General features: G+C 32.2%; 1 protein-coding gene across 1 annotated transcript in view; it reads left to right on the forward strand.

The window, feature by feature from the left end:
• Positions 1–9,239, forward strand: part of LOC145279804 (uncharacterized) — a 17,167-nt gene continuing 7,928 nt past the window's right edge. The window contains exon 1 of the mRNA XM_080131154.1: positions 1–155. The gene's annotated coding sequence lies outside the window, so the exon portion shown is untranslated. The remainder of the gene's footprint in view (positions 156–9,239) is intronic.

The following is a 9,239-nucleotide window of genomic DNA, read 5'->3' on the forward strand; positions in this document are numbered from 1 at the left end:
CTGCGAAGCTGCATTTTGGAGACCATCTTGGATTTTCACCGTAACTTCCTTTTATTCTCAACTGATGTAAATCTATGTCGTCTCTATTAATTGGCAAATGCAATCGAATTATTAATTTCTTTAAAGCTGATAACACGAATTACGTTTGTATGCAAGTAAGTATAATGCTACTCAAGTTTCTTTTTATTATTTCCCTATTGTTTTTATTTTTATTATTATTATTATTATTATTATTATTATTATTATTATTATTATTATTATTATTATTCCCCTATTGTTTTTCTTTTTTTTTCTTCTTCTTCTTCTTCTTCTTCTTCTTCTTCTTCTTCTTCTTCTTCTTCTTCTTATTATTATTATTATTATTATTATTATTATTATTAATAGTAGTAGTAGTAGTAGTATCTGACGACGTGTAACCAATTTCTTAAAGGAAAATGTGGGTGCTTGTAAAGATACAGTCGACAGATCGATTTTTTTAAATGTGTCGTTTAATGTACGTAGTTATTATATCGAAAATAGTGATATACCCCCAAATTATGAAAATTCATCGAGTGGACAGTTGCTTATGGTTAAAAGTAATTTTTACGGAAAATTGGGTAAAATCGCATTTATCTTAGACGTTATAAAGTAGACGGTAATAGTCTAAACGCAGGGGACATAACCTCGAAAGGAATATTTAAGATTACTTGTGTAATGGCTGCAATATTTGTTGTCTATAGCGATAAACTTTTTTTTTTTTAAACTAAAACACAATAGCAATTTTTCTACTTGATGAATTTTCGTAATTTTTGGATATGTTACTATTTTTGACATGACAATTACGTACGTAATATTGTTTTTGCTTAAAACGATATATTTAAAAAGACTATATCTTAACAAGCACCCAAATGTGATTCAAATATTTCTAATAATTATTAAAATTAAGATAAAAAGTTTGGTATTAATTATAATATTTAAACGTGATTTGTCCCGAAACTTTAATATAAATAATGATGATTTTTATACAGTCTCTTATCGTGCTATTTAATAAAATATTCAATTGCGTTGAAAATTAATATCACCCACCCACCGTAAGAAAATATGGTATATTTTTACCACCAAACCCAGCGTAGTTTACCTCCTAAAAAGAAATCAAAATCTACTTTTTTTGGTTAATACGTTACAACGGCTTTTACGGAATTAAAAAAAAAAAAAAATAACAATCTAACATTTTAGAGTAGGGGATCACTTTCTTATAGAAATTTAACGTAAAATGAGCACCCACTTCTCGGCCATTTAGTGGTCAACGAGACGTAATCGTAAGCATTTTTACAAGTTTGGTGGCAGTGAGGGGAACGAAGGGGGTCATAAGTTCCAAGTATTTTAAATATACATAGAAACACTTCAAACATTGGGTGGACCACGGGAAGGGGGTTAAAATGTGTAACCCCACAATTTTCACTTTTTTAATATAGTTTGCCATGACAAGGTCTTACAGTTAAATCAATATTTCCTGATATTTTTAATGCTGTTCGTACAAAATACTAGGGTAGACCTATACAATGACCCTCCCTTGCATTTTTTCTTTTCTTTTTTTTTAACAGATTATCGACTGGACACTAATCTATCATACCGAAAAACAAAAAATATTTGTAAGGGGTGCTCACTTCCTAATAAAATGTTTTAATAAATCGATCTTCATATTGAAACCACTCAACAAAAACACGCACCCCTCTTATATATAGGAAATTTAATTTATTAATCTAAGAGCAATGATATTATCCAATGTATTACATATTGTTTTCTCCGGTCGCCATGTTTGTTTTCATATGCACTTGCATTCAGTTTTTGCACACAAACAAAAACAATATGGACTACATTAGATAATAAAGGTATTAATATCATTTCCTTGGATTAATAATTTAAAAAAAATCCTTTTTATAACAGGAGTGTGTGTTCTTGTTGAATGGTTCCAATATGGGTAATCGATTTACTAGAACATTGTATTACAAACTAATCACCCCTTACAAATATTAAATTTTTGCTTTTTGGATATGGTAGATTAGTGTCCAATGAATAATAATCCATTGGAAAAAGGAAAAAAAAGTATATATAGGGACGGAGTGTGCATTGTACAGGTTCATCCTAGTCTTTTTGTGTTCACAGTCTTAAAAATATCAGGCAATAATTAATTGATCAAGTAATATTTAACGGTGAGACCTTTTCAAATCAAATTTTAAAAAAGCCTCACCTCACATGTTTGAAGTGTTTCTACGTGTTTTTAAAATGTTTGAAACTTATAACATCCCCCATTACCTCTTTCTGGCCACCTCCCCCGCTACCAAACTTGAAAAAATACTAACGATTACATGTCCCATTTACCACTGCATGGGCAAGAATTGGGTGCTCATTTTACATTAAATTTACACAGAAAATTTAAAATGTTAAATTTTTATTATTTTTAAAAAAATTCCTTCTTTCATATTATCTAAAAGCTGTTGAGACGTGTTAGCAAAAAAAGTAGATTTTGATTTCTTTGTAAGAGCTAAACTACACTGGGTTAAGTCGTAAAAAAATACTGAAAATATACTACTGTGGTTAGTCATTGTGAAAGATTATCATTTACATGATTGAAAGATGTGGTTAGATAATAATAGCCAACAATCACGAGGTTGTTTGCTCAGCAACCGACAAGGCTAATATGCTTGCCAGTCGGTTTGCCTTGAACTCCACACTGGACCCTTCCAATGACCCCTTGCCTGACTTTCCTTTGCGGACAGACGCCACACTAGACGATCTAAAAATCACCTCTGCTCAGGTACACACTATCATAAAAAACCTTAACACTTCAAAAGCATGTGGACCTGATCTCATCCCAGCTGTGCTATTAAAAAAGTGCTCAGCCAAAGTAGCTCCAGTTCTCTCCAAACTCTACAACAAATGCCTTAATGAATCATGCTTTCCGGGCTGTTGGAAAACTGCTTCTGTGGTACCAGTATTCAAGAATTCTGGTGAAAGAACTGACCCATCAAATTATCATCCCATTAGCCTCTTCCCACTTTTCGCCAAAATATTTGAGATCATAATTAACCATGCTCTAGTCCTTACAAATGCTAAACTTCTGACTGACAAACAATATGGATTTAGACAACCCCGTTCCACAGCAGACATCCTCACTGTAATCTCTGAACGTATATACCATTCATTGAAAAAAGTGGGGGAGGGCAGAGCGGTAGCTCTAGATATATCTAAGGCTTTTGACAGGGTATGACATGAGGGTCTCCTCAGGAAAAATAAATCATATGGTATCAATGGTAGAATACTTAACATAATTAAATCCTTCTTAGATAAGAGAAAAATCCAGGTTGTCCTCGACGGTCATACATCTAAACAGTGTGATATAAATGCGGAAGTGCCTCAGGGGTCTATCTTTGGACCTTTATTGTTCCTAATATTTATTAATGACCTCCCCGACAAAACTGCCTCTGAGATGGGTATATATGCTGATGACACCACACTCTATAACAGGCATGACAGGAAAACAAATGAACACATAACTAAAGAAATGGCAAAAACACTAGAGGATGACCTCCAATCTGTAGTGGAATGGGGACATAAATGGATGGTCACATTCAATGCTGCCAAGACTAAACTGGTTTCCTTCAGGATTACAAGAAACCTTCTCTGCCAGCAATAGCAATGGCCAGTGACTCCCTGTCTGAGAGTACATCTTTCAAACTGCTTGGCCGAACGTTCACAGGAAACATGAGCTGGAACAATTATATTGAAAACATTGCCAGGGCCGCTGCAAAAAAGGTAGGCTCTCTCTACCGTGCTAGAAAACTACTGGCACCTGAAAGTATCCTGTACCTCTATAAGGCCACCATTCGCCCATGTATGGAGTATTGTTGTCACATTTGGACTGGTGCATCTGCTGCTAGTCTCTCGCTCTTAGACAAGGTTTAAAAGAGAGTCACCAATCTGATAGGCCCTGAACTGGCATCTAAGCTTCAACCTCTGTCCCATCGACGAAACGTTGCATCCCTCTGCCTGTTCTACAAGTATTTTAATGGTGAATGCTCTGACCAACTGCAGACACTTGTGCCCCCACGACATAGACACCCTCAACAAACCTGACAAGCAGCTAAATCCCACCCCCACACAGTAGAGATCCCTAGATGTAAAAGATCTTTCTACTCCAGTAGTTTCTTCCCCAGAACCGCTAGACTGTGAAATTTCATTCCAGGTCCCTGCTTCCCTAACTGTACTGACATGCAGAAGTTCAAGTGCAACGTGAACCGACATCTTGCTGCCCAAATCCCAACATAGTGCCCCAGTAGTTGCTGCCCCTGATAGTAGCCCCCTACACCTGAGTGGCAATGTGCCTTGTTTGGGGTGAAAATGTAATTTAAAAAAAAGAAAAAAAAAACTGTTTTGAGTTGAAAACCAAACAGTCGATTCAGATAATTTTGTATTCTTTCTTTTTCTACGACAAAGACATTCACTTTTTGGTTCCCCAAGAAAGGAGGGATTGGACCAGTAATTTACTCTCGTTCATCTGTTCATTTGTTCACACTCTTCTGAATAACCACACCTTGGATTTTTAAAAAATTTTGTACAAATATTATTCATGGAAAAAGTACATTTTTACCAGAACAGATTTTTTGGAATAACTCTGGTTGTCTCCCCAGGGATTTACATAGGAGTAAAATTACCCCTGAATGGTTTTTCCATTTGTTTATTCACACTTTTCTCAATAACCACACCTTGGATTCTTTGAAAATTTTGCACAAACATTATTTATGGTGAAAGTAATTTTTTCATTTGTAGAGAGGGATCTTGCTTGCTTGGCTTGTGCATCTAAGCAGCTGCATTTCGTTTTGTTTTTATTTTTATTTTTAACGTAACCCTAACCTTATCCAACAACAAAATCACGCATAAACAAGGCAGCATCAAAAAAACAAAAAATTCCTGTCAAACAAAAGATGTGTCTTTATTTTGCCAACTCAGACTAAGCTTAACATCACCTAAATTTGCATAATCATATTATTCTTGTACCTAAAGGGTCCTAGGTTTGTGCACCGGTGCTTCCCTACAGTAAGTACATGCTAAGCATGAGTGGTTATTGTTATGCCTCTCCACAGCGTTACCTCTCCCCAATATCTTGATCACACAGCGAAAATCCTGGTTGTGATACTTTTTTCAAGTGCTTCTTTGCAAATTTGGAGCATCTTTGGATGAATGTATTTTCACATCTAGTTCAGATACTATTTTGTCATTGTGTATCAGACTGACTTGCTTCCTGAAGATGGCCTGGTATAACCTGTCAAGAAACAGAATACTATTGTATTCCATATATATGCATACAAATTTTATATGTCCAACCTAGAGAATAAAATATTTAATACTATTAAAAAACTGTCTCTTTATGTTAGGTACGTTGACAATATTTTTACTCTTGTTGGCAATAATAACAAAAGAGAGAAACTAAACGATCATTTTCAAACGAACTCGTCGCAATGTTGCATCACTGTGCCTGTTTTACAAATATTTTAATGGAATGTGTTCTGATGAACTCGTTTCACTTGTACCCCTTCAATGTACATATCCCTGACAAACCTGCTTAGCAATAAGATCTCACCCCTTCACTGTTGATATCCCTAAATGCCAGAAAGCTTTCTATCAATAGTTTCTTCCCTCAAACAGTTAGACTTTGAAATTACCTTCCAGCTACTTGCTTCCCTGGCTCTACTGATATGCAGAAGTTTAAGTATAACATAAATATCTTGTTAATTTTTCCTAGACATGGCCCTAAATAGTACTCCCTTACATCCAAGTGGCGATATGCTTTTTGAGGGATGAACATGAGTAAAAAAACAACCCTCTGTACTTACTTTCACTTATAAATTAAATACAACAGTAGTATTCCATTTCTCGACGTTCTCATAAACTCCAGCAAAGATGAATTCATCACTTCTCCATATAAAAAGACTATTGCAACCAATTCCTGCATTTTAAACTTCAAAAGTGAATGCCTATACCGATACAAAACTACAATTATAAAGAATCTAATTAATCGAGCCAAATCGATTTCAAATAAAAAATATTCTACAGCGAATTAAAAAATAGGTCTTAATTAATAAGCAATTCCCTGATTTCTTAGTTGATAAACAAATTAAACTTACAGTTAGACACCTAGACCAAACTAATAATAACCAAGTTAACAGTCCCCCCACATCAATATATTCTATCGCAACCAGCTACACCACAATTTTAAATCAGATGGAAAGATACTAAGGAATATAATACATCGATATATCGATCCCCAGTCAATAATACTAAGATCAGATTTATCATCTATTACAAGAATTTAACAACTGCTAACCTTATAATAATATAATTAAAAACTATATAATTAAAAACTATATAATTAAAAACCTTATAATAATATAATTAAAAACCTTATAATAATATAATTAAAAACTATATAATTAAAAACTATATAATTAAAAATCTTATAATATAATTAAAAACCTTATAATAATATAATTAAAAACCTTATAATAATATAATTAAAAACCTTATAATTATATAATTAAAAGCCTTATAATAATATAAAAACCTTATAATTAAAAACTATATAATTAAAAACTACACTTCTCAGACAATAAAATCAGTTGACGAAACCAATGTAGTCTACCAATTCAAATTCCTCTTGAGAAAATGCATCTCTAACAATAGAAACACCACTAACTTCATTGGACATACGATCAACACATTGTCCAGACGATTAACCCTACACCTATCAGATACAAGCTCGATTTGCCAACACTTAAAACATGGCTAACCACATTCCCAATTTAGAAAAATTCTAGTTGAAAACACGAAAATGATTCATATGGATCTAAACATGAACAGACTAAAAATACTGGAAGCACTATATGTAAGAGCTAAACAGTCAAAAATTAACAATGTAAATTTTGAAAACAGTAATAACATTTTAAAGTGCCTGGATATGTAACCATCCAATATATATATATATATATATATATATATATATATATATATATATATATATATATATATACTAGTATGCGTTGCCTGGGGCGACATAGATTTCCATTTGGAACAACCCCTATAACAATTTCCAAAATAAAGGAACGGATAAAAACATGTAAATGTAATCCTCCCACAGAAAAAGAAGTACGTGATACCCTCTCCACCAGATATTTTGGCAGAAGGGATACAAAGAGAGGAAACTATTATCCAGATATTGAGCACTTTTGTTGCCCGTGAGCTGGAAAGAACCCTTCCCACAAAATAAAAATACAAATAAATAAACAAAAACTTTTGTTTCAATAACAATAGCAGCGAGTGCCCAAGTGACCACAAAAAAAATAAAAATAAAAATCAGTGACGTAGGTAGGCACGAACCTGTAATTCAAATAAAAGTAATAGTTATTTTTGCAAACTATTTTACCCACTAGACAATGACGACTTATGACTTGAAAAATAACGTTTATAAATAGTAATACGTGCGTGACTTGCATATGTTTTTTTGTTGTAAAGGCACTTTTTTTAACTGACTTTGTTTTTGTAAAGAAAGGAAATTTTGATTTTTTTTTGTTTCTAAAAATGTGGCTTAAGTTTCAATTGCCAGAATTGTCAAAAATTCTGTATAGCCATTTCAAGAATAATAAAAACAAACAAATTAAATCTTTTCAGTTTATTCATAAGTGTTTTTGTTAGTTTGAATATTTTAAAAAGAAAAAAGGAAAACATTTTTCTGTCTACACGTAATTATTTTCACACTAGAAATTTATTGGGATTACCAATTTTATTTGGTGAAGAGTTTGTTTTAACATTTTTTTATGCTTTGATATTTCCAAGGGGGAAAGTCTAACCTGTTTTGAAAATAGTCGATGTCGGAAATATTAATTCCAAATAAATTAAATTAAATATATTATCAATATAACTGTTATTTAAAGTTTATAAAATAACAATTTTAAATAGAACACTTAAAACAATTCTCTTGCTAAAAACATTAACTAACATTTTGCTATTTAGTAAAATCAATTTTCCTTAATGTGATATGCAAATTAGGTGACCTCTTAATTCTATATTTTGCAAGAATCATACTATATATAGAAATAAACGGAAGAGTAAAGTAACAAACCTTTTGTATATATTAATCAAATTGTGGACAAACAGACAGAAAGAATCTGCCTACATATAGTTACATATGTATATTTATATATTCGCTGTAAACATAAATTAATAAATTAAAAAAACTGCCAATTCCTACCCTTATGTAAATAGCACTTTAACCATGATACATTGATTTTAGCCATGTTATTAACATGTTAAAACATATTTTTTACACACAGGATGCTTCACTATTTCAAGTAATTTAAATGTAATTTGCACTGAAGCATATAAAAGCATCCAGATTTTAAAAGAAACATTAATAAAAACTGCCTGTAGACGACTGAAAAAATCAGTTGAAAGTACTTGCAAAAAAAAAGATGGACGAAAACAACTCTGGAACTTTCCTACAAAAATTCAACCGAGACAAAAAATGACCATTCGAAAATTGAAAAATTACAAAAAAAAATCATTAAGCAAAAACACTCCATACTATTTAACAATATCTGTCTAAATAAAAACATGTTGCCTAAATGCACAATATATATATAACATAGCCAATACATGTATATAACACAGTCTCTCTCTCTCTCTCTCTCTATATATATATATATATATATATATATATATATATATATATATATATATAGAGAGAGAGAGAGAGAGAGAGAGAGAAAATAGTTAATAAAACGTTAAAAACACATCGAAAAAGAGTTAAAAACATATTTAATTTGAAAAAGAAACGCTAAATAAGTGGATAGTCCTTAATCTGCGGAGTTTCAACGAAATACTTTCCTTCTCATTAGAGGGTAAGATTTAGCAAAATGAGGGATCGGATTTTGCTTGCAAAAGTATTTTATGAAACTACAAGTAAGTCAAAGATCTTACTTGATAACAAAAAGAGAAGCAGAGGGAATAGGGTGAAGAAAAAGTGATTTCACGTGAATGGATAGTCTGGTGAAGGGTAAATAATCCAATGACGGTAAAATCAAAAAATGCATAATCCAAGAAAGTTGGTTAAATTTCCATTCGCACAAGTAAAATCCAAAGGAATCACGTAATTGGAAGATGGCCCAAAATAATTCAAAAGGCAGAAATCCGTGGAATAATTCACA

This window comes from Euprymna scolopes, chromosome 1 (assembly GCF_053919585.1).
Source record: "Euprymna scolopes isolate OS-2025 chromosome 1, ASM5391958v1, whole genome shotgun sequence".
Lineage (NCBI taxonomy): Eukaryota > Metazoa > Mollusca > Cephalopoda > Sepiida > Sepiolidae > Euprymna > Euprymna scolopes.